Source organism: Schistocerca piceifrons, chromosome 2, assembly GCF_021461385.2.
Source record: "Schistocerca piceifrons isolate TAMUIC-IGC-003096 chromosome 2, iqSchPice1.1, whole genome shotgun sequence".
Lineage (NCBI taxonomy): Eukaryota > Metazoa > Arthropoda > Insecta > Orthoptera > Acrididae > Schistocerca > Schistocerca piceifrons.
In genome coordinates, this window is record NC_060139.1 from 195,191,436 (window position 1) to 195,216,834 (window position 25,399).

A 25,399-nucleotide genomic window follows, 5' to 3' on the forward strand; every position below is an offset into this window, starting at 1 on the left:
TCCAAAATAGGTTTAAGGTATACAATACTATGAAAAGGAAAGATGCTACTCACCATATAGTGGAGATGCTGAGTCACAGATAGGCATAACAAAAAAAAACTGTTACAAATAAAGCTTTCAGCCTGTACGGCCTACACACACACACACAAATGCAACTCACGCAAATATGACTGCAGTCTAAGGCAACTGTAGCCACACAAGTGCGGCTACAGTTGCCTTAGATTGCAGTCATGTGTGTGAGATGCGTTTGCGTGAGTGTGTGTGTGTGTGTGTCTATTTTTTGATGAAGGCCTTATAGGCTGAAACCTTTATTTGTAAGTGTTTTCGTTATGCCTATCTGCAACTCAGCATCTCCACTATATGGTGAGTAGTAACTTTCCTTTTCATAATTCTGGACAATTTACTTCTTCAAAATTGTGTTATATCTTCCTGTAGGTCACATGAGTAATTTAGGAGTAAAGGGGACCACTCACCGAATAGCAGAGATGTTGAGTCATCAACAGGTACACAAAAAAGAATGAAAACTTTGATAGATTTCACACACACACACACACACACACACACACACACACACACACACACACACACACCTATGCAGCTACACTGTGCTGGCTGAAGGACTGTAGTTCGGCAAATAGACTAGGATGAGAGATTGTGTCAAGTGGGCTGGGTAGAGGAAGAAAGAGGCAAGAAGCAGGTAGAGGAGTGGAAAGGGATAGCTAATGGTTCGGAGGGAGGTGCTACCAAATAGAGCACGCTGCTGAGCACAACAAGGTCAAGTTCAGTGGCTGCTTCACAACCCGTGCATCTGGATCTGTCATCCTAGTACCAGCTTTCTGAGTTACACAGATGGGAGTTATCCTTGCAACATTTCCTTTGCTCCCATAATCCCCTTGATCTCAATCTCTACTAGCTATGGCATCCACACCCTCTGCCCTACAGTCTCTACTACCTCTGCCCAGCACCCCCTCCCAATCCATGCTTCCACATCACTGTCATCGTGCACCACACAAACCCAGCAGTTCTGGTGTCAGTATGTTTCATTCCCATCTCGTGCAGGTACATCATCTCCTTCCCACTTTCCTATCCTGCACACCTGGTGCCTCCCTGCAAGCGATCAGCTACCCCTCCCCATCTCCTCCTGCCACTTCCAGCCTCTTTCTTCCTTTGCCCAACCCACCTGATACTAATCTTCACGCCACTCTACCTGCTAAAGTGCAGGCCCAGCACTGTGGGTTCAACCAGCACAAGGTAGATGCACGTTTGTGTGTGTGAGCTAGCAAAGTTCAATTCTTTTCTTGTGTGCCTCTACTGTTCAAATATTCAGTGAGTGATCTCCATTACTTCTAAATTATTTATATTCTGCCAGAACCATCCTTGGCATATTTTTGTAGGTTACAGAAGACTTTCTGTCAATGGTCTCTTTCCCATTTCTTCATGCCTCTCTCATCTATCAGAGTTCATTTCTAAATAACATGTACAGCTGACTACCTGTCTCATTTCTCATTCTTTTTGTTTGTATATTTTCTTCTTTCATCAGTAAACTGATTTCTTTCCTGAGATTGCACTGCTTTCTGGTTCACACTTTCATTGAACTTTAGGTGTCTTTCCTACCTAAATTATTTCCTTCTGTATTGTATCTACACCTTTTTTACTGAACTGCTCATGAGCCATTGTCCAGGAGAGCTTCTACATTGCCCAATTCTACCCTGAATGTTCAATATTCCACTTCATCATACAGTCCTATTTCTTTAATCTTTTGAATGTTAGCTCCCATTCCACCCCAAATTTTAAATTTCCATTGCATTCTCCCTTTTTTATTGTTTTTAATTCTATTCTGCTTTTCACCACTAGTAGTCTACAAGCTAAGTCTATGTATATATCTGGTTATCCAGTTCAGCTCAACAATTCATTCCAATGATTTTTCTGACCATTCTGTATCCTGCTGATATTTTCCTGTGTCCTCACATCTTTTCTAAGTACTTACAGTTTATTACAAGTTCCATCACAGTTGCATATAATTGTTTTTTATCTGTAACTAGTTTCAAACACCTGTGCTGAGTTTCAGATCAACACCAACATTAGAAGGTGCAGTTTTAATTAAAAAAAAAAAGACACAAAATGTTAAAATACATAATAATTTTCAATATTTAGTATGCACACAGTGTATAAACAATATGCAACACATCTATTACAACACACCTGCTTCTCTAATGTTTGGCTGTATGTAACTTCAATGGAATATTCAAAAGATTTGTTCATACAATAAACCAATATAATTAATGTGTTTTAATTGCAATATAATTCTGATGGCACATTTTGTTTCTCTTGTGAGTTTTGAACAGTGTATATGTTACAACACGTTGGAAACTACTGCAGAATTTTAAAAGCTACCTCTTACTTCTCCAACTCTTCCTCCCCCCCCCCCCCCCTCCTTCACCACTCCCACCCAAAAAGATATGTAGTTCAGTAAATCTGATTTTCATTCCCTCCACATCTAGTAAATTGACTGATACAATTGAACATTTTCATTGCCCTTCATTTTATGAGTTCTGCAATTTTCTCAAATATTCTTTCTGTTTTCTCATCACAAGCATTCCACGCTTTGGTTTGTAAAATGTTATCCTGGTACCTCTTCCTGCTGGTAACCAACTCCAAGGCAAAACTCACCTGAAGATATGAATGGGAGGATACTCTGTAATCTTTCACAGAGGAAGCTATTGAATATTGTTGTCTTTGGCATGAAAATTCTGACTAACACCGATGCTAATATTAAAATTATTTAAAATTTCCACTGTATAGATAGCTGATAGTGTTCTCTAAAATCAGTGAAGTTAAATAAACACTTAGCATGAAGTAGTAGATGCACATGTAGGGGCACAAGCTCTATGGACTTCTGTCCCCAAGAATATTGCTGCAAAAAACAGTATGTCTGGACCTTCGGTAGTTTGTTGAGACGCCAAGTGTTTAAGTTATATCTGTCCACATAATGTGTGTAAATAAATACTGTGTATGTGAATTGGTAACACTGACAGTCATTACACATCATGAACATTGTGTTTGTTACACAAATCCTACACACACAACAGCTGAGTGATGTAAGTAAAAAACAGAGTAGTGTCTAATTTCAAAGGTGCTACTGTTCTTATAAAACGTATAAGGTAATCTAGATGTGGGTAGCAATCTATCCTAATCCATACTGTTATTTCATTTTGGATTTACCATTGTTTGTTCATGGTTAAGGTAACAAAAAAATAATGAGAGCCAAACCTCCGGTTCGCAGATATTACACATAGTCTCACTGATCAACGTCTCTTTGATTTTTCAATTATTCAGTAATGAGATGGAGAATGCAGTAATAGGAAACTAAACAACATAGGCTCTGTGACAAAACCATTGTGGAGTATAAACCTCACATAGCACAAATGTAGAAGTAGTTGAAGGAAGAACCATGGGCTTAATCTTTCCTGGTAGTGATGAATCAATTTTTTTTTCTCCTGCCTCAATGATTGATGATTTTATTCTTTGTTTATCTCCTCCAAAATGGAATCATATGTATTTTACTTCTTTACTCAATTAAAATCTTTGTGTGAGTATGGACCAAAGCACCAAATAAAGGTAGTGATGTGATGAAGGAATTTGAAAGTCAGTTTTTCATCCTTTCTATGTTTCAGTCTGCTGCCTAGCTCTTGCTCTATTTAGTGGATAGTGATCTGTCATCCTACACAGCATTGTTCTACAAGCTACATGGTACTGAAGGAAAGAAGGGCTCTTCATACCAGTGAGTAAAATTTAATAAAGAGCATCAGTATTTTAGTGTCAGCTCAGCAAATAAGAGGCAGGGAATATATTTAATAAAACTTCTGTCCAAAAATGAGGTTGGATACTGCATACATCAACTCTTAAATCTTAATTTTTAATTACTGTCTGATGTGACAGCAAATTTTCTTAACTGTTTTATCACATAAATTCTTCTATTTTCTTTGAAATAAATGTTTCAGTGTCTTTTCATTCAAGAAATGTTGTTCCCATACCAGATTTTTTAAACAAAACTGGGGTTTATCACCATCAGTTTCATGAAAGAATTCTTTCTTTTCTATTCTCTCCTGATAATGGCTTAAATATTTTCAGGTTTCTATTACTGTTTTTGGGAAATAGACTAAAATAAGAATTCTGATTCCAGACAGCATTTTTTGCTGTGGTCTATAAATTATTCTTTGTGGTGATTAACAAAAATCTATATATCTTGAGATAAAATACTGTTCTCTATTGTTTTCTTTTAATCACATATGTTTAAATTAATCTGTCTAGACTTCATTAGTGATTTCTGATTTATCAGTGGTTAGTGTCATTAAATCTCATTTCATGCAGAAGAAGCCCCATTCCAACCATATTCTGGATGGGTGAGTGTTGGGTAATCTTTTTGTCTCTTACAACAGTTAATAGCAATTTATAATCCTATTTCATTGCAAATAGGTCAGTTTCTTTCAGTTAGATGATGTAAGTAACTGAAACTGGTATTTAAAATGTTTGCAAACACTTCCAGTAACTACCAGGATAAAAGACACTGCTGAGGATTATAGGCAAAATACAAAGCCACTTACCCAATAGGTAAAGATTGCAGCCATTAGCAGGATACCCATCTCTCAGTAGTACAACAAACCTGAAGAGAAAGTGCCTACAGTCTGTCATATAGTTTCAGAAGATAATGATTTTACCACAGCAAGTAATTGAGACAGTTCTCTACTTCTGTGTGAGTTCATTAATGGTGTCTTTTTGTACTGTACTGCCTATTTTGCAAACTCAGCAGTGTATGGACTTTCTTCAGACTATCACGTCTTTGAAAATCATCCCATTTCCTGTATCAACTCATTATGATTCAACTGATTGTTACAGAACACTATTCACACTCTTATTGGTTTTGTGTGAGGTATGCAGATTTCCTGCATGACATGTCCGAAAAACACTGTGCAAGCCAAAAAATGGAAAATGGAAGTGGTGTTTTACAACATGTATTGTTTAGTTTGTTTAAATCCCTGAAATATCTGCCATTTAGAAATAGAATTATATGCATATACAGTTTGTCTATAGTAGACACAATATTATACAAGGTCTGACATACAAATTGATCTGGCTTGCTGTTTTTGTATTACTTAACTGGATGCTGGACTGATCCATCATTTTATGTGCAATGTGTACTTATTGACTTTCCACTGGAAATATTTAAATCTTGCAGGGGAAAGCAGTAAGATTAGATTTAAAAATTCAGATGATGACAATGTCATAAGAAATGGAACTTAACTCTAAATGGGCAATTATGGGGAAAGCTCTTGGTCATTTCCTTTTCAAACCAATTAAGCAATTATCCTGCTATCCGCTTGAAGCAGTTTAGGGAAAAGTACAGAAAATATGACTCAGGGTGGCCAGAAGAGGATCTGAACACTGCACCTCCTATGTGTGATCATAATGCCTTAATCACTATACCACCTCACTCTGGAAGATATTTTACATCAACTATTTCATTGCAGCATTTCAAAATTAAAATAGTCAAGGTACTGGTTACCAAAATACATAACAGCGGTTTCAATCTTTAATTTCATGCTGACAACACAAACCGAACTATACATGAACTGTTGCATATGGACATGTATGATTTCAGGTGAAATTCTCATACTAAAATGCTTAGATTTACAAGACATATGTGGTTATACATAAATTTATAGATTCTGTCTGCAAGTATATGGTGATTTAACACTATGCTTAAACAACTGAGTAGTCTGTTTCTGTCTAGAATAACTGAACACAACAATTTCTCAGAATAGTAGCAGCAAACAGTAACAGCCATACCCTTTCTGGACCACAACCACTGTAATGAAACTACATTACAAAAACAAACATCTGCTATTATCATTTGTGTTAAATTGCTTTCATATTTAGGTTCAAAACACAAACCTAGCAACTGTCCTAGCTCTATTTACATCTTCTTTGAGTTATGTCTCTCAGCTATGTCTGCCATTTAGCTAAAAGAGTTGTATTTTCACTGTGAAGTTGAATTTTTGTCATTTTTGTATTTCCAAGAAAAAATATGCTGGAATTTGTTTTACTCACTTTAAAGGTTGGACTGTGACACAGTCAATAGTAACATGAAAGAAAGAAGTGACGATAAGTTAGAGATTCTTCTCCTGGAGTTTTGTAAGTCTCCCCTCCTATTGAAACAAACTGAGTTTGTGGATTTACCAAAGTTACAATGTTCATCAATGAATTTACCTCAAGCGATTTCTTAGCAATTCACAGTAATTTTTCATTCATTCCCTTGTTTTAGTATATGTTTCTACCTTATTGTTCTAATTACTTACAGAAGAAAGGATATATATTCCAAAAAATCAGCATTATTATTTCAATGAAAATAATTTTTAAAAATATGATGATGTAATTGGATTGATAAAAAGTCTGCAAATCAAGTGCTGGCAGGAAAAAACACATAGCAAGCTTCCAGAGCCAGTGGCTCTTTCTTCTGGCAGAAAGGTGGAAGGGGAAGGAAGAGCGGGGAAGGAAAAGGACTGGTGAAATTTAGGAAACGGGGAGAGTCCAGAAAAGTTGGCCAGAACCCCAGGTCAGGGCAGACTTACCAGATGGGAATAAAAGGGAAGACTGATTGTTACAGACTGCACTGGATGAGATTTGAAAACTTGAGTGCTTGAAGGTGGAAGATAGGGCAATATGCAAGACAGAGATTGGTGGCAAAGAATTGTGCTAAATTTAATAAGAGCAGAAAGCTGAGAGCATTCTATATGGTAGAGTTGGGGGGAAAAGACAGGACAGAAAATAAAAAGATACAGCAAACTGAAAGTGAGTGAAGAAAGGAATAGTTATGGAGAAGAAATGCTGGGGCCAAGATAATTAAAGAAAATAATTAATGCAATTTAAGGCCGGGTGGGTGACAAGAACCAAGGACATGTTGTAACTCCAGTTCCCACCTGTGGAGTTCTAAGAAAATTGCTTCCAGAGGAAGAATCTAGATGGCATATGTGTTGAAACAAGCTCCGAAGTCATGACTGCCATGTTGTAGAAAATGCTCTGCAGCAGGATATTGTATGTTTCCAGTATGTGCCCTCTGCCTATGCCCATCCGTCCTAACTGATAGCTTTGTGGTAGTCAACCAATGTAGAAGGCTGAACAGTGGGTACACAACAGCTGACATACAGCATGTGTTGTTTCACAGGTGGTTCTTCCTTTGGTAGTATATGTTTTGGCAGTGTAAGGACTTGTGTAGCAGATGGTAGTAGGTTGCATAGGGCAAGTCTTACAGTGAGACTGTCACAGGGGTAGGAGCCACAGGGTAGGCAAGTGGGTGCAGAAGGAGCATAGGATCTGACAAGGACATTGCAGAGATCGGGAGGTTGATGAAAAGCTATTTAGGTGTGGTGGGCAAAGTGACAGATGGAATGGACCTCGTTTCAGGGCACAGTTTTAGGAGGTCATAGACTTGTCGAAGTAGCTGATACAAGACCGGGATAATATGGAGTGACAAGAGATGAACTCCTAAGCTGTATTTTGGAGGGATCAGCAGTACCAGAATTGGATGTTATAGCTTGTGAAATATGCTTTTGAACTAGCTTGGTGGGGTAATTACGTCCAGTGCAACCTGAGATGGGAATGGTGGTGCATTGCTGTAAACAGCCTGCATCTGAACAATGTAAGTACTTTTGTTTATTAGTAGACTTGATATGAAGAGAAATGTGTAGCTGAATCCTCAGTGAGTATGTGATCAACATAAAGGAAAGTGACATGGAATTCAGAATAGCAAACACACAAGCACTTTAACTGGCTAAACATATACTACCAAAGGGAGAGCCACCTGCAAAACTACACATGCCATGTGCCAGCTGTTGCGTAACCACTGTTCAGCCTTCTACATTGGCTGACTACCACAAAGTTATCAGTTAGGATGAATGCGCATAGGCAGAGAGCACATACTGGAAACACACAATACCCTGCTGCAGAGCATTTTCTACAACATGACAGTCATGACTTTGGAGCTTGTTTCACCACATATGCTATCTAGATTCTTCCTCTGGAAACAATTTTCTCAGAACTCCACAGGTGGGAACTGTAGTTACAACACATCCTTGGTTCTTGTCACCCAACTGGCCTTAATTTACTTTAATTGTTTTCTTTAATTTCCTCAGTATCTACCTTTCTTCTCTATAATTATTCCTTTATTCATTTCATTTCAGATTTCTGTTTCTTTTTTTTCCTTTCTATCCTTCCTCCCCCCTCCTTCTACCTCTATCACTTACAGTGTGCTTAGCTTTCCTGTCTTAATAACTCTCGCTCAATGTTTTGTCTGTAATCTCTATCTTGCATGTTACCCCAGCTTTTGTCTTTATGCTCTCAGGTTTTCAAATCTTGTCTGGTGCAGTCCCCAACAATCAATCTTTCCTTCTCAACCCTTCTGCCAGAAGAAAAAGGCCTCTGGCTCTGAAAGCTTGCAAATTTCAGTACCTTTATATGTGTTTTTCCTGCCAACACTTGGTGAGTAGATTTTTTTTATCTATCCAATTACATAATATTATTGTTCCATTATTCATATTATTTTCAACAGTAACAGGACCTGTAGGTTGTACTGTATATAAATATGTTAAGTATGAATTTTTATATAAATGTCTCATATTTTATCCATGGGTTACTTATTACATTAAACCTTTTATTCTCCAACTGAGTTATTTTTTGTTAGTTGTATCATAGCTTTATAATGATGTAAATATATAATCAGACAATGAAGAAAATCTGTTGAAGTTGGCATACTGGATGAGAGACAAAATACAGCTTATTACAAGTAGCAGTTAATTTAGTTATTGCTTACAAGAAAAATATAGTGGAGATTCAAATACTGTTGAGAAAATGTGTGTATGCTGCTGTCCTATGATATGTACTTATATATTATTGGAGAATGAAGTTCTTCCACACTACAGCAAAATGTATGCTGCAATTACTCACTATATAAGGAAGTACAACTTTGATCCCCCAATCAGTTTATTTTCTTTGGAATAGTAATTTTAAATGATAGTTATGAATATTGCTTGAATTTATAATCTTCATAATACTAATACTAATGAAGATATTAATCATCTTTTCACTGTTTTATTTTGAGCTATGATTATGAGGAGCAAAAATGAACAAAAACTCAGCTCCTCAGATTATCTTCTTGAAGTTCAGAACAAGTTGTTTGGTGTACAGTCAGACCAAAGTGTCAAGACAGCGTAGCCTTGTGTATATGTTTGTACCTGTTTGGTATAAAGAAGAATGGAAGTTCATAAGCTGAGTTACCACATTCTAGTTCTTGTTCATAAATCTATTCACTGCTCAGTATCTGCACTATATCGAGAGCACCTGATTCTGTAGTTAATTTAATGCAAACAAAATGAAAGACGTGAAAACTGTTGAGAAGTTTCCTTGATGATTGGTAGGTAAAAACAACCATGTTATATCATAATGGCCCATTCAATATCAGAAAGATTTTTACCATACAGTCCATATCAACAATATGTGTGACAGAAGAGACACATCTTTCTTTTTATTTTCAATTTTTGCATTTTGAGTAAATAAGTGGATGGTCAGTTCCACATGGTTTCAGTTTTAATTTTCTGAGTAACTATATCCTGGTCCACATGTGGTACAGTATAAAAGTTGTGTTTTCTGTGCAGCATCTATATTCCAAACAAACAACAATGGCTGAATCTAAATAACAACAGAAATTGGAAACATTCCTTTTTAAAATTCAGAAATCAAATATTTAAAAGAATGAAAAATGTTTTGAAGATTGATAACATTTGAAATTTTTATTTTCCAGTCTTTGTTTGAGATAATGTGTGTAAACAGTTCCAAAATGCATACTTTCCTTGAACAGATGATATCTTCAAGTTCTCATGGAAGGAGGGATCATTGTCTTTCCACATTAGTATCACATTGCAATTAAGCATACATGAAAAACTGCTCTTCCAAGCAATATTTTAACTGATCTGCTAACTGCTAAACACAGCTCAATTGGTCTGTGTATCTGATGTCACAGTTCATCTCCAGCAGCAGTCTTTCTGTAATTTAAATTTCCAGTTTTAATGATGTGTTTGTTGACACTGTACAGTTTGAATCCCCTATGCTGTATCCTTCACACCAAAAACTTCTGAGAAACATGACTCAAATACAAGAACGTAATAAAGTTTAAATTAAGAGAAATGATATGTATGTAGGCTAAGTAATTAGCTTTAGTTAAAATTTAAATTAGAAATTTAAAAAATCATCATAATAAAGATTGATGAACAATAGCTTTAACAAAGAAAAATTGTATAGAGGGATGTGTCACAAAGTTTTCTGGTTTTTTGCAGAAATTTTTTCTCTCTCCCTCTAAGAACTTTGCAAGAATAAGATAGTAAGCTGAGTGTGTTTCATTTATAAAAGAAAAATGAAAGCTGATAATATTGCAGTTTCTGTGTGCATGTGCATGCTCTGCTTCTTGTATTGGAGCCTTAAGGAGAGAGATATGTGAAAGTTTTTGGAGATTAAAGCCATGAATTCTTTGTGTCATGACTGCAGCGTGCCCCACGTAAGAAAGTTTAAAAAAGAAGAAGAAGAAGAAGAAAAACTTTAGAACTCAGATTCAAATTTTAATTTATTAATACCCTCCTGAGCTATTGTCATCAACCCTTCAAACATTAATGATATGAATCTAGACAGTTACGTAAGGGAGAAATATGGAAATAGAAGAAAAAGACAGAAAAAATCTGTAAGGAAGGGGAGAGGGGTGAAAATGGGAAAAATATACAAGATTTTTTTCTTAAACAAAAAAAAGGCAGGAAATAGCAGGGAGGTACAGGAGAAAGTAAAGAGGCAAGAAGGTGAAAAAAGCTAAGTTCAAGGAGTAGAAAGTAGGAGAGGAAACTAGCTCAAGTTAAGATTATCTGAATGGTTAGAGCCTGTTACATTTGAATGACATTTCCAGCATGTAGAGTTGGAAGCACCGATATTGATTCATGCATTCATTTGTTCATTCACTCAAAAATCATGTTCCGTAAGTTACATCATGATGAACTGGCAGATTTAGCTTCCTCACCTCATAGTAGTTACGCATGTGCGCAGACTCATTAAGAAATCACAACAATCAAACACTCTGTAGAGGTGGCACTTCAAACTATCCACTTAAAACCAATGAATTACACTATGTCGACGACACATTTGCAGTGCGAGAGCTTGGCAGACAGGTGCTGGATGAGTTTCTGGATCCTTTAAGGTGGTAGACAAGGGCAGAAATTTTTTAGCCTAATTTTTTTATTGGCTTAAAATGTTCCTTAGAGAGTCTATTTTTAAAGTTCATTCATATAAAGTGTGTCATAAATGTTAAAATATGTTAAAACCAAAATTTACTGCATAGGGGTCTGGAGCATCCAAACACTTGAATGCAACCGATGTAATACTATAATAGTTACTGATGGAATTGAGGTCCTGTTAGTTTCAGATAGTGTCGCAGAGGGCATTAGTATCAATTAAAATACTATTTTCAACAAGGTTTCTTTTTGTAACATGATTTGTTTATGGTACACAGTGTGAAATTACATGCTTGTCTTACATCTGCTTAACTTGACATTTCACTTGCTTGTTTCTTAGATGTAGTAATATGTGAGTGCTTGAAAATGACAGAGAAACATATTTATATGGCCAGAAAAGGTTTGAAAAGTAATTCCAACTGTGCAAAAAATGCTGAAATTTGTAAGGGGAAGCCAGTTAATCAATAAATTTTGTCAAGATGAGGCTGTTTCGACACAGGGGGATGGGGAGGGGAGTGGGGGATGATGGAAGCCAACTGTACAGTACTGCTGATTGTTGAAGGTTTGTTCAGTTTCAAAATTAAAAATCACAAGTTTAAAATTTAAACACCTGTTTTTCCAAAACAACATTTTTCAAGTTGGTAGGAGCTATAACTCACAAAATATACATGCAGTTACATTACACCTTTCTGTGGCATGTTTTTTCTACTGTAATTTGTAGGATATTTGTGATATATTTTTATCCCAATTTTTGGCGCATGTTTTTATAATGACTTTTTTGTTCAAAAAATTTACTTTTATTTCAGAGTTCCACTGTTTTCTTAACAACCATTTTTTTATAGATCCCTCTATAACAGGAGAAATTTTACATCCACTCTTGACAGCCATATGGACAAACAAAAAACTACTGAGTGATTGGAACAGAGGTATGCTCATCTAGCTCCCCAAGCAAGCAGACCTATTAGTTTGTGATAATTGGAGAGGCATCACCCTAATGTCAATCCCAAGCAAGATCTTCTCATGAATAATTCTAAACAGGGTAAAAGCTTATGTAGACAAGAAAATAAGAAGAGAACAAGCAGGGTGCAAGGAAGGTCACTCTTGCATTGACCAGATATACACCTTGAAGATAATATCTGAACATTCAAATGAATACCCACGGCTTTACATGCTGTTTGTAGACTTTAAAAAGGCTTTTGAAAGTACAGTTAGAACAAAAATATGGAGCTCACTTCTAACTTTTGGAATTCCCAAGAAAATAATTGCTTTTTCAAGTGCATGTATGACAACTACATGTGCCAAGTTCAACATTGAGGTCTGCTTTCCGATCCAATAGCACTGAAAACAGTAGTTAAGCAAGGCTGCTTGCTCTAACTGATACTACAGAGGGGGTCCAAAAAATGTATCAACTGTTTAAAAGTCCATAAATGGCAAACTAACTAATGGAGTTGTCTCATCTTTGGCAGTGTAATAGTTAGTAGTTCCGGCAATCGCCACACAAGCACTGTATTGCGTTGTTTTGTTTTACCAGATGACAGTTGCCAGGTAGTCAGTGTTTTGTTCTTAGTTGCACCTAGTTACTTGAGTGAACATGGCTTGCGCAAGGCTTACATTCAATGAAAGGAAGTCAGTTTTGAAGTGGTATTTTAAGTACGAAAACATTAATGAGGTTCAACGGCAATGGCGAAATGAGTATCAAACAGAGCCACCAACATGTTTAACAATTAGTCGCGTTTGAGACAAATTTGAATCCAAAGGCTGTGTTAAAGATGTACACAAACAACAATCTGGATGACCTGTAACAGTAACAAGTCCAGCTAACTCCCGTTGTGTGTTACAACAATTCACTCGCTCACCACAGAAGTCTGTGAAACAGTGTGCCCATGAAACTGGAGTGAGTCGCTCAAGTGTTCGGCAAATTTTGAAGACAGCAAAGTGGAAGTGCTACATCCCACGATTGCTACGTGCAATTAACGAAGACAACCCAGATCATAGAATGGAGTACTGCAAGTGGTTTACTAACATGGTGCGCAACAATGAAGAGTTTGCAGAGATGATTGTGTGGTCTGATGAGTCACAGTTCAAACTCAATGGTACAGTAAATCCCCACAGTTGCATCTACTGGACCGCTGAAAATCCGAACATCCACATAGACAAAGTGAATTTGCCAGGAGTAAATGTGTGGTGTGGGTTGTCTCACCAGGGCTTGATTGGGCCATTCTTCTTTGACAGCACAGTTACCGGTGAGGTGTACCTTCAGAATCTTCAGACATCCATTTTACCTGCCATCCGAGACTTATATGGAGATGGAAGAGTTTACTTTCAACAAGATGGTGCCCCAGCCCACTACTAAAATTGTGTCAGGGTATATCTCGACAAAAATCTACCAGGAAGATGGATAGGCTGTACAGGTGCTGTGGAGTATCCACCACATTCCCCAGACCTAACTCCTCTGGACTTTTACCTGTGGGGATCACTAAAGGATGTCATTTATTGACAAAAGCCACGCACAGTGGATTAACTTCAAGAGCCCATCGTACATTCATGTGCAAATATCCAACTGAACACATTGCAGTCAGTAGTTTGTGCTGCAGTTTGGCGGCATCGTTTGTATGTGGATGTTAATGGCGACCATTTCGAACACCTATAGTGATATCTTTAAGTTGGACTTTGAGCTACACTTTCACCAAAAATGAGACAACTCCGTCAGTTAGTTTGCAAGTTATGGACTTTTAAACAGTGGATACATTTTTTTCGACCCCTCTGTATTTAACACTGTACTGAATCTTGTAATGGTGCAAGCAATGGATAAAGTGAGAGGAATAAAATGGAGCAATGGAACACGTTTAGAAGACCTAGATTTTTCAGATGACGTTTGCCTTCTATCACACAGCCACAACAACATGAAAGAGAAACTAGAAGATCAGAAATCTACAACAAAGAAACTCAGTTTGAAAATTAATAGCCAGAAAACAAAAGATCCACATGCGGGTAAATAATAACAGCACCGCAGAGCTTAAGCTTCGGAGTCAACTAATCGAAAGGGTGGATACGTTTTGCTACCTTGGAAGCATGATTACACCGTATGGTGGTGCAACAGAGGATACTAACAGCCGCATCAATAAAGCCAAAGGCACTTTTACAACTCTCTGCTTTATCTGGAGGTTGAAGGAAATAACATTGAGTACCAAACTGAAAGTAATATGAAATCTGTGCTTCTATAAGGATGTAAAACATGGGAAGTGTCAAAGCGGCTAATCCATAACCTGTATACATTCAACGACGGATGTCTGAGGAACATCGTGGGGGTATGGCGGCCAAATGTCATCTCTAATGAAACACTTTTGGAAAGAACCAGCCAGAAGCCTACTGAGCTGCAAATAAGAAGCAGGAAGTGGAGAAGGTTAGGACATACACTTAGGAGACCAAATGAACACATTGCGAAGAAAGCCCTTTATTGGATCCCGCAGGGACAATGGAGACAAGGCAGGCCTAAAATGATGTGGAGATCAGTTGAAGCAGAAGGTCAACAGCAAGGAATAGGATGGGAAGAAGTGAAAATACTTGGAGAACAATATAGGAATCCTTTGTTACAGTGCTATGCTCCACTTAAGGAGTTAAGGGGATTAATAATATATATATATATATATATATATATATATATATATATATATATATATATATATATATATATAAAAAAATAGAGGGAAACATTCCACGTGGGAAAAATTATATATAAAAACAAAGATGAGGTGACTTACCGAATGAAAGCGCTGGGAGGTCGATAGACACACAAACAAACACAAACATACACATAAAATTCAAGCTTTCACAACAAACTGTTGCCTCATCAGGAAAGAGGGAAGGAGAGGGAAAGACGAAAGGAAGTGGGTTTTAAGGGAGAGGGTAAGGAGTCATTCCAATCCCGGGAGCGGAAAGACTTACCTTAGGGGGAAAAAAGGACAGGTATACACTCGCACACACACACATATATCCATCTACACATACAGACACAAGCAGACATATTTAAAGACAAAGAGTTTGGGCAGAGATGTCAGTCGAGGCGGAAGTGTAGAGGCAAAGAAGTTGTTGAAAGACAGGTGAGGTATGAGTGGCGGCAACTTGAAATTAGCGGAGATTGAGGCCTGGCAGATAACGAGAAGAGAGGATATACTGAAGGGCAAGTTCCCATCTCCGGAGTTCAGATAGGTTGGTGTTGGTGGGAAGTATCCAGATAACCCGGATGGTGTAACACTGTGCCAAGATGTGCTGGCTGTGCACCAAGGCATGTTTAGCCACAGGGTGATCCTCATTACCAACAAACACTGTCTGCCTGTGTCCATTCATGCGAATGGACAGTTTGTTGCTGGTCATTCCCACATAGAATGCATCACAGTGTAGGCAGGTCAGTTGGTAAATCACCTGGGTGCTTACACACGTGGCTCTGCCTTTGATCGTGTACACCTTCCGGGTTACAGGACTGGAGTAGGTAGTGGTGGGAGGGTGCATGGGACAGGTTTTGCACCGGGGGTGGTTACAAGGATAGGAGCCAGAGGGTAGGGAAGGTGGTTTGGGGATTTCATAGGGATGAACTAACAGGCTACGAAGGTTAGGTGGACGGCGGAAAGACACTCTTGGCGGAGTGGGGAGGATTTCATGAAGGATGGATCTCATTTCAGGGCAGGATTTGAGGAAGTCGTATCCCTGCTGGAGAGCCACATTCAGAGTCTGGTCCAGTCCCGGAAAGTATCCTGTCACAAGTGGGGCACTTTTGTGGTTCTTCTGTGGGGGATTCTGGGTTTGAGGGGATGAGGAAGTGGCTCTGGTTATTTGCTTCTGTACCAGGCCGGGAGGGTAGTTGCGGGATGCGAAAGCTGTTGTCAGGTTGTTGGTGTAATGATTCAGGGGTTCCGGACTGGAGCAGATTCGTTTGCCACGAAGACCTAGGCTGTAGGGAAGGGACCGTTTGATGTGGAATGGGTGGCAGCTGTCATAATGGAGGTACTGTTGGTGGGTTTGATGTAGACGGACGTGTGAAGTTGGCCATTGGACAGGTGGAGGTCAACGTCAAGGAAAGTGGCATGGGATTTGGAGTAGGATCAGGTGAATCTATGTGGGAATGACCAGCAACAAACTGTCCATTCGCATGAATGGACACAGGCAGACAGTGTTTGTTGGTAATGAGGATCACCCTGTGGCTAAACATGCCTTGGTGCACAGCCAGCACATCTTGACACAGTGTTACACCGTCCGGGTTATCTGGATACTTCCCACCAACACCAACCTATCCAAACTCCGGAGATGGGAACTTGCCCTTCAGTATATCCTCTCTTCTCGTTATCCGCAAGGGCCTCAATCTCCGCTAATTTCAAGTTGCCGCCACTCATACCTCACCTGTCTTTCAACAACTTCTTTGCCTCTACACTTCCGCCTCGACTGACATCTCTGCCCAAACTCTTTGTCTTTAAATATGTCTGCTTGTGTCTGTATGTGTGGATGGATATATGTGTGTGTGTGCGAGTGTATACCTGTCCTTTTTTCCCCCTAAGGTAAGTCTTTCCGCTCCCGGGATTGGAATGACTCCTTACCCTCTCCCTTAAAACCCACTTCCTTTCGTCTTTCCCTCTCCTTCCCTCTTTCCTGATGAGGCAACAGTTTGTTGCGACAGCTTGAATTTTGTGTGTATGTTTGTGTTTGTTTGTGTGTCTATCGACCTGCCAGCGCTTTTGTTCGGTAAGTCACCTCATCTCTGTTTTTATATATAATTTTTCCCACGTGGAATGTTTCCCTCTATTATATTGATATCATTAATTTGAATCCAACAATTACGTTTGTTATTGTCACTGTTGCATTTCAAAATCTTTTCTGTCGTCTTATTTTCCTCTTTCTGTTTTTGCCAGTAGTTTCACTTCGTATTCACCTACTCCTTTTTACCGTAATCTGCTACACTATTTTATCCCGCCTATATATACTCAATAATACGTAACCCACTTCCAGACCATAACCAAAAAAATTTTTTTGCCGCTTTCAGCACTACCGCCGCTATAATATCCACCGTTTCTAGTTCACAAACAGTTCCTTTCACCTTTTAAACAACCATTTCGGCCAGTTCTAATAACTTTCGCTTTATTTCCATTTCCGTTTTTCCCACATCACTTATAATTTTTAGCCGCTTCCCACAGGTTTTAACGTCATTATTTCTTCGTCAGACAATTGTTAGCCTCATTTTCATAATCTGCCACGCAAAACCACTCCTTTTAATATACTACACGCAGTTTTTTCGAAATTTTCCCGAATTTCTCCGTCCTTTAACGTGTTTTGGCGGCAACACAACCACCTACCCTTTATGCACATCGTTGTCTACCAACCCAAGTCCAACATAGCCCAGCTATAACCAACACCTTTTCGCCTTTTTTCATTCCAGATCTCCAGTTACCATCCGGTTCACCTTTATCTCTCCCCATATATTTTTATTTTCATTTCACCTCCCACCTTCTAATACCATGTCACCCTCACAACACCCCCACAACGACCCCATTAAGTTTCATTTACATTCCCTCCGCAAACATGCCTTCGCCCTAGCCAGATTACGCTCCCATATTCTATTTTCTCAGGCTTGTCTGACATTTGGTATTACCCCCAAAGGCCTCACACTTAAAGTTCCCATCTCTGGCTGCAACCCTTCCTTCCATCAGTCCCTATACCAGTTTCAAACTGAACAATCCATTGCCCTCACCCACCCAATCCTTCACCTACACATCAACTTAGCCAATGAACACACCCGTCAACTCCTATCCTTAATAAAAGTCCTTAATCTTTCCTCTCCCACATCCACATTGGCTGTTCAGAGCATCCTCCTACAGGCCAACCGTAAATTAGAACAGCATGCCACCCTCCACCTCAAAAAACTATCCAATCTCCTGGTTTCCCACCTCCAGAAAGGCAACTCACTCACCCTTCACAATCTTTCCAGCAAACCTCAACCTCCTCTCATTGCACACAAACCCAGTCTCTCCCATCTACTCAATCTCCCACTTCCAGCTCCACTCCCTCCAAAACCTCAAAATTCCGATCAACACAATCTGGAACCACAACACCCTAATTCAGTAGTTAACCTTTCCTCCAAACCTCTCTCCCAATCTGAAATCTCTGTCCTATCCAAAGGACTCACCTTCAGCCCCACTCCCAGATTCAACCAAACAGCCCTCGTCAAAGATTTACTGTCCTACACTCGTACTCTCTGCTGGAAATATCACTTTGCCACGAAGAAAAATGATCCTAATCCTACTCCTAATGATCCAACTCCCCAAGACACCATCCAAATTGAACCCTGCCTGGAACAGTTCCGTCCTCCGTCACAGCGGGACCCACCTCCTCTTCCTCAAAATCACCCTCTCCAAACCTTCCAGGAATTTCTGACTTCCAGCCTTGCATCTCAATCCTTCTTAAAAAACCTTAATCCTACACCCAACGTCACCACTGCTGAAGCCCAGGCTATCCGTGATCTGAAGACTGACCGATCCATCGTCATTCTTCCGGCGGACAAGGGTTCCACGACCGTGGTACTTGATCGTCGGGAGTATGTGGCTGATGGACTGCGTCAGCTTTCAGACAACACCACATACAAAGTTTGCCAAGGTAACCCCATTCCCGATGTCCAGGCGGAGCTTCAAGGAATCCTCAGAACCTTAGGCCCCCTGCAAAACCTTTCACCTGACTCCATCAACCTCCTGACCCCACCAACACCCCGCGCCCCTACCTTCTACCTTCTTCCTAAAATCCACAAACCCAATCATTCCGGCCGCCCCATTGTAGCTGGTTACCAAGCCCCCACAGAACGTATCTCTGCCTACGTAGATCAACACCTTCAACCCATTACATGCAGTCTCCCATCCTTCATCAAAGACACCAACCACTTCCTTGAATGCCTGGAATCCTTACCCAATCTGTTACCCCCGGAAACCATCCTTGTAACCATTGATGCCACTTCCTTATACACAAATATTCCACACGTCTAGGGCCTCGCTGCAATGGAGCATTTCCTTTCACGACGATCACCTGCCACCCTACCTAAAACCTCTTTCCTCATTACCTTAGCCAGCTTCATCCTGACCCACAACTTCTTCACTTTTGAAGGCCAGACATACCAACAATTAAAGGGAACAGCCATGGGTACCAGGATGGCCCCCTCGTATGCCAACCTATTCATGGGTCGCTTAGAGGAAGCCTTCTTGGTTACCCAGGTCTGCCTACCCAAAGTTTGGTACAGATTTATTGATGACATCTTCATGATCTGGACTCACAGTGAAGAAGAACTCCAGAATTTCCTCTCCAACCTCAACTCCTTTGGTTCCATCAGATTCACCTGGTCCTACTCCAAATCCCATGCCACTTTCCATGACGTTGACCTCCACCTGTCCAATGGCCAACTTCACACGTCCGTCCACATCAAACCCACCAACAAGCAACAGTACCTCCATTATGACAGCTGCCACCCATTCCACATCAAACGGTCCCTTCCCTACAGCCTAGGTCTTCGTGGCAAACGAATCTGCTCCAGTCCGGAACCCCTGAATCATTACACCAACAACCTGACAACAGCTTTCGCATCCCGCAACTACCCTCCTGGCCTGGTACAGAAGCAAATAACCAGAGCCACTTCCTCATCCCCTCAAACCCAGAATCCCCCACAGAAGAACCACAAAAGTGCCCCACTTGTGACAGGATACTTTCCGGGACTGGACCAGACTCTGAATGTGGCTCTCCAGCAGGGATACGACTTCCTCAAATCCTGCCCTGAAATGAGATCCATCCTTCATGAAATCCTCCCCACTCTGCCAAGAGTGTCTTTCCGCCATCCACCTAACCTTCGTAACCTGTTAGTTCATCCCTATGAAATCCCCAAACCACCTTCCCTACCCTCTGGCTCCTATCCTTGTAACCGCCCCCGGTGCAAAACCTGTCCCATGCACCCTCCCACTACTACCTACTCCAGTCCTGTAACCCGGAAGGTGTACACGATCAAAGGCAGAGCCATGTGTGAAAGCACCCAGGTGATTTACCAACTGACCTGCCTACACTGTGATGCATTCTATGTGGGAATGACCAGCAACAAACTGTCCATTCGCATGAATGGACACAGGCAGACAGTGTTTGTTGGTAATGAGGATCACCCTGTGGCTAAACATGCCTTGGTGCACAGCCAGCACATCTTGGCTCAGTGTTACACCGTCCGGGTTATCTGGATACTTCCCACCAACACCAACCTATCCGAACTCCGGAGATGGGAACTTGCCCTTCAGTATATCCTCTCTTCTCGTCATCCGCCAGGCCTCAATCTCCGCTAATTTCAAGTTGCCGCCACTCATACCTCACCTGTCTTTCAACAACTTCTTTGCCTCTACACTTCTGCCTTGACTGACATCTCTGCCCAAACTCTTTGTCTTTAAATATGTCTGCTTGTGTCTGTATGTGTGGATGGATATGTGCGTGTGTGCGAGTGTATACCTGTCCTTTTTTCCCCCTAAGGTAAGTCTTTCCGCTCCCGGGATTGGAATGACTCCTTACCCTCTCCCTTAAAACCCACTTCCTTTCGTCTTCCCCTCTCCTTCCCTCTTTCCTGATGAGGCAACAGTTTGTTGCGAAAGCTTGAATTTTGTGTGTATGTTTGTGTTTGTTTGTGTGTCTGTCGACCTGCCAGCACTTTTTTATATATATATATATATATATATATATATATATATATATATATATATATATAAATACAAAGATGAGGTGACTTACCGAACAAAAACGCTGGCAGGTCGATAGACACACAAACAAACACAAACATACACACAAAATTCAAGCTTTCGCAACAAATTGTTGCCACATCAGGAAAGAGGGAAGGAGAGGGGAAGACGAAAGGAAGTGGGTTTTAAAGGAGAGGGTAAGGAGTCATTCCATATATATATCTTTTAAATTATCCCTAAATATTATGTTAAAAAATATCAGTTTCAAGGCAGCATTTTTAATTTTGTTCTAGGCTGAAAAAATTGTGGCATTCAGAGATTCCACCCCCCCCCCCCCCCCCTCACATTTCACAAAGGCCTTTCATCGATGTTGTTTAGTGTCTTCTGGGTGCAAGTCTTTTACTTTAAAAAATACATAATACATCTTATTGGTGTCAGTAGAGATCAAAAGTCAGTTTTGTAATTTGTTAGTTATTTTACTTTTTAAAAAAATCATGAAAATTGGTTCCAAAATCAAGTGACTTCCTGGCTTTGATCTATCCCCTTAAACAGCATCCATCAAAACATTACATTCATGATGGAGCTAGAAGTGAACAGATGTCTTCCTTTCTTTGATATTCTAATAAAAAAGAAGGCTGATGGTACACTAAGTCATACAGTGGACAGGAAAGAAGACCCACACAGACCTATACCTACATGCAATGGGATAGTTCATGCAAGTCATCTGTGACACAGAAAGTCTCCAGGGCGAACTACATCACCTAAGGAAGTGCACCATCAAAATGAGTATAGTGAAACCTAGATTATAAGCAGTTCAAGGAAAGAACACATGGAGCAAATAAGGAAGAAGAGGAAGGAGACACAAGGTAGATGTAGATGAGGCTGGTTTCCTTCCCTATGCAAGGCTTTTTGGTACATGTGACATTAAAACTATCTTCCAATTACCAATGAAGATCAAAGAGATAATTGGCTCTGCATGGACCCATTGCAATTTTAAATACAAGGGATATACAGTATCCCATGTGAATGTGACCACCAATACAATGCACAAAATGTTACAAAGAACACACAAGGGGTGCATGTTTGGGACACACAGTGAAATCAGCAGTGGTGGAGCACAGCCTAGATAATGAGCATACTTTTGATTTTGAGAACACCATATTACTGTGCTGAGCCAGCAGTTACTGGGAAAGCATGACAGAGGGGTGTGTGTAAATAAAGATCAACAAGAACAGACCAGTGGGGATGGTTATCAACTAAATTCAGCATGGAATCCCACATTATTGACTGTATGCCGACAGCACACCTAACAATGGACAGCATATGAGGTGGATCAAGAATGCCCATGAGACATCGAAACACAGCTTCTGACCCATCACCCCCTCCTCTAGCCACATGACACTGCCACCTGCAGCTAGGTTGTGGATGCAACTGGCCTTGAAAATAAATATGGGAACATCCACAATATGACACCCATTGAAACACTATGGCATCTTGACACTGCCACCTGGCTGGAGACCCCAAGAGTTTTGCATCAGTAGTGTATTCTAGATAAGTCTACACACACAGCAATGTTATGTTCACTGTAGATAGGAAACAACTGTAACTGTTAAATTTAGGTCAAATATCACAAATAACATATCTATATCACAGTTTAGTTAATTAAAGCAGTTTCTAACAGCTGCTTCTCTGTGTTAATGTGTACATTGACTTGTTCCACTTCTCTAAAGGTTCTCCTTCACAATGGAATCTATTAAACACAAACAAATGAGCAAATTCAAGAATTCAAATCCTTTGCTAATACAACTGTCATCAATCCCAATATCTTTTTTAAATTGTTGACAACATGGAAGTCACAAGTCCTAAGACTATTTCCTATAATTAGTTACAAAAGAATAGAACTGTCAAGGAATGTATCCTTGCAGGCATTCAAAAAAGAAAAGTAGTAATAATGAAGCATATGAGCTGACACCTTGTCCCTACAACACAATGATACGTAAAAGCAATGCACTGTCACTGTTCTATCATCTATAAAATGTGATTTTATGGAACTATATTTTCAGTTCAGCTTTTTGTAAATGGTAGATATTATGAAAGCTAATAGTGAACAGTGTTTACTATCTTTAAAAAATTCTTAAATAGCATGCTGAAAAATTCTACTATCAAAATCTCACAATTGACAAAAATAAAATCATATTTCCTACAGAATGATGTGAAGTTTATGAATGCTAAGGTAGATAAAACTACATTTCAATATCCTGACTTAAAATATAGTCAAACTGCAGTAAAAATCTAAATATAATCATGTTACACATTTGTTTCTCTTTGTTTATGAGGAATAACTAAGCATATAGAACAGACACAAAGGATATTCAACCAGCTTTTCTTTATTTTCTACAGTCATGCAGTGGATAACATGGGACAAGATGAATCTGTGAATATATTATTGTACAGTGTGTGGCTTTATTGCACCATATGTTGCGGCATTCTCCTCTTCCATTTCCAGATGGAGTGTGGGGAGAACATCTGCTTTTATGTGTTTGTGTGAGCTGTTGTTTGAATATTTTTATCTTCTTTCAACAGTGATATGTACAGACCACAAGCAAATTGATTGATTCCGTCCTGAAAATCAGTTCTTGGAATTAACTAAATATATCTTCATGTCATAGGAAATACATTTTCATGTTATAGATGCATTTTTCTTCAGACGATCGCCTATTTGAATTTCTAGAATTTCTATCATTCTTTTGCCAAGAAACTAGACTTTGACCATATATGCTACCCTTCTTTGTATTAAAATGAACCTTCAAATTACTCAAAACTGATGCATGTCCCATAGCTTGAGCAGTATTCCAATGCACAATCTGAGTAAGTGTCTTGCAGGCAATATCTTTTTATATACAAATTGCATCTGCACAGGATCCTATCAACAAAGCAAAGTATGACCTTTGCTTTACTTGCAGTTCAGTCATTATGTTTACTTCACTTCATATCCACACATGATGTTTCTCCTATGAATTTGTATTACATTACTGACTCCAGTTGTGACTCATGAATTATGTTCTCAAAAGTTACAATTTGTGAACTAGACAAATTTAAATCTTTCTCTGTGTTAAGAGCTAGTTATAGCTTTGCACCAGACTGATGCTTAATCAAGATCTGTGAGCCCTTTGTAAAAATTTCCTGTCCCACAGTAACATCCATTGGCTGGCACAATTTTCCACAGTGTTCAGAAACCACTCCACGCAAAACCTAATTTTCACCCCATCATCAGATTCATCATTCAGTTGTTGATGGCAGCTTATGAGGTGGTGTACCACATATCTGTTGGATTTCTGGTTTGCTTGAGATGGCTGGCCATGTTGAGCAAATGTGTTGTATGAAGTTTTGTCAAAAGGTGGCAATTCTCAATAATAATAATAATAATAATAAAACAAGATCTGGAAATAATGTTTAAAAACAAAAGGAATGGATGAATTGGCTATAAAGTGGTTGGACTTTAGTGAGAAACCTCCAGATATGGCCCTTGCATTACGGGCCTACTGGTTGTTCCCAAAATTCAGTACACTACTGAAGGGATTCCATTCTGAGGGCAGAGAGCAGGTCTTTTGGAATGTGACTGCAAAGCTGCAGAGGAAATGTTCTTCCATAGATGTTTTCAGAAGTGGAAGTGTTGATGTAACCAAATCATACTTTTCCTGGATGAAAGTCAGATAGTTTTTGGACAGATCTCATGTGCAGTTACCAAATTTGTCATTTCCAAAAAGTCTGAGAGATCACTAATACCACTCATTACATCATACAGAGTGTTAGGTCCTTTTACATATTTTGAAATCAAGGGAAGAAGAAAGATTAGAGTTTAATACCCCAGTAATGATGAGGTATTAGAAACAGCACAGAAGAAAGGATTCAATGAGCATGAGGAAGGAAATAAGCCACTTCCTTTTCAACAACGTTCTTACATTTACTTTAATCATTTTAGGAAAACTACTGAAAATTTAAACTAGAGTGATCTGATGGGGAAGATAATGGAATGTAGTCGAATTAAATCGGGTGATGCTGAGGGAATTAGATTAGGAAATGAGACACTTAAAGTAGTAAAGGAGTTTTGCTATTTGGGGAGCAAAATAACTGATGAAGGTTGAAGTAGAGAGGATATAAAATGTAGACTGGCAATGGCAAGGAAAGTGTTTCTGAAGTAGAGAAATTTGTTAACACTGAGTATAGATTTAAGTGTCAGGAAGTCGTTTCTGAAAGTATTTGTATGGAGTGTAGCCATGTATGGAAGTGAAACATGGACAATAAATAGACAAGAAGAGAATAGAAGCTTTCGAAACGTGGTGCTAC

General features: G+C 39.3%; 1 protein-coding gene and 1 long non-coding RNA gene across 2 annotated transcripts in view; both read right to left on the reverse strand.

The window, feature by feature from the left end:
• The window catches only part of LOC124776631, a 36,477-nt gene extending 29,508 nt beyond the window's left edge, over positions 1–6,969 (reverse strand). Inside the window, exon 1 of the long non-coding RNA XR_007015641.1 lies at positions 4,605–6,969. This is a non-coding gene — a long non-coding RNA (uncharacterized LOC124776631). The remainder of the gene's footprint in view (positions 1–4,604) is intronic.
• The window catches only part of LOC124775242 (TGF-beta-activated kinase 1 and MAP3K7-binding protein 3), a 526,363-nt gene that overhangs the window by 75,707 nt on the left and 425,257 nt on the right, over positions 1–25,399 (reverse strand). The window lies entirely within an intron of this gene.